Raw genomic sequence first — 765 nt, forward strand, 5'->3', positions numbered from 1 at the left:
AGCAAAACACATATCATGTGGTGAATAAAAATATAGCTCCAAGTAAAGTTACCGATAGAAGTAGACGAAAGAGGGGATGCCTTCCGGGGCATCCCCAAGCTTTGGCTTTTAGGTGTCCTTAGATTATCTTGGGGGTGCCATGGGCATCCCCAAGCTTAGGCTCTTGCCACTCCTTGTTCCATAATCCATCAAATCTATACCCAAAACTTGAAAACTTCACAACACAAAACTTAAAGTAGAAAATCTCGTGAGCTCCGTTAGCGAAAGAAAACAAAAGACCACTTCAAGGTACTGTAATGAACTCATTCTTTATTTATATTGGTGTTAAACCTACTGTATTCCAACTTCTCTATGGATTATAAACTATTTTACTAGCCATAGATTCATCAAAATAAGCAAACAACACACGAAAAACAGAATCTGTCAAAAACAGAACAGTCTGTAGTAATCTGTAGCTAGCGCAAGATCTGGAACCCCAAAAATTCTAAAATAAATTTCTGGACGTGAGGAATTTATCTATTAATCATCTTCAAAAATAATTAACTAAATATCACTTCCAAATAAAAATGACAGCAGTTCTCGTGAGCGCTAAAGTTTCTGTTTTTTACAGCAAGTTCAACAAGACTTTCCCCAAGTCTTCCCAACGGTTCTACTTGGCACAAACACTAATTAAACACAAAAAACACAACCAAAACAGAGGCTATAATTTATTTATTACTAAACAGGAGCAAAAAGCAAGAATAAAATAAAATATTGGGTTTTCTT

The sequence above is a fragment of the Triticum urartu genome, chromosome 5 (genome assembly GCF_003073215.2).
Source record: "Triticum urartu cultivar G1812 chromosome 5, Tu2.1, whole genome shotgun sequence".
NCBI classification, from domain to species: Eukaryota; Viridiplantae; Streptophyta; class Magnoliopsida; order Poales; family Poaceae; genus Triticum; species Triticum urartu.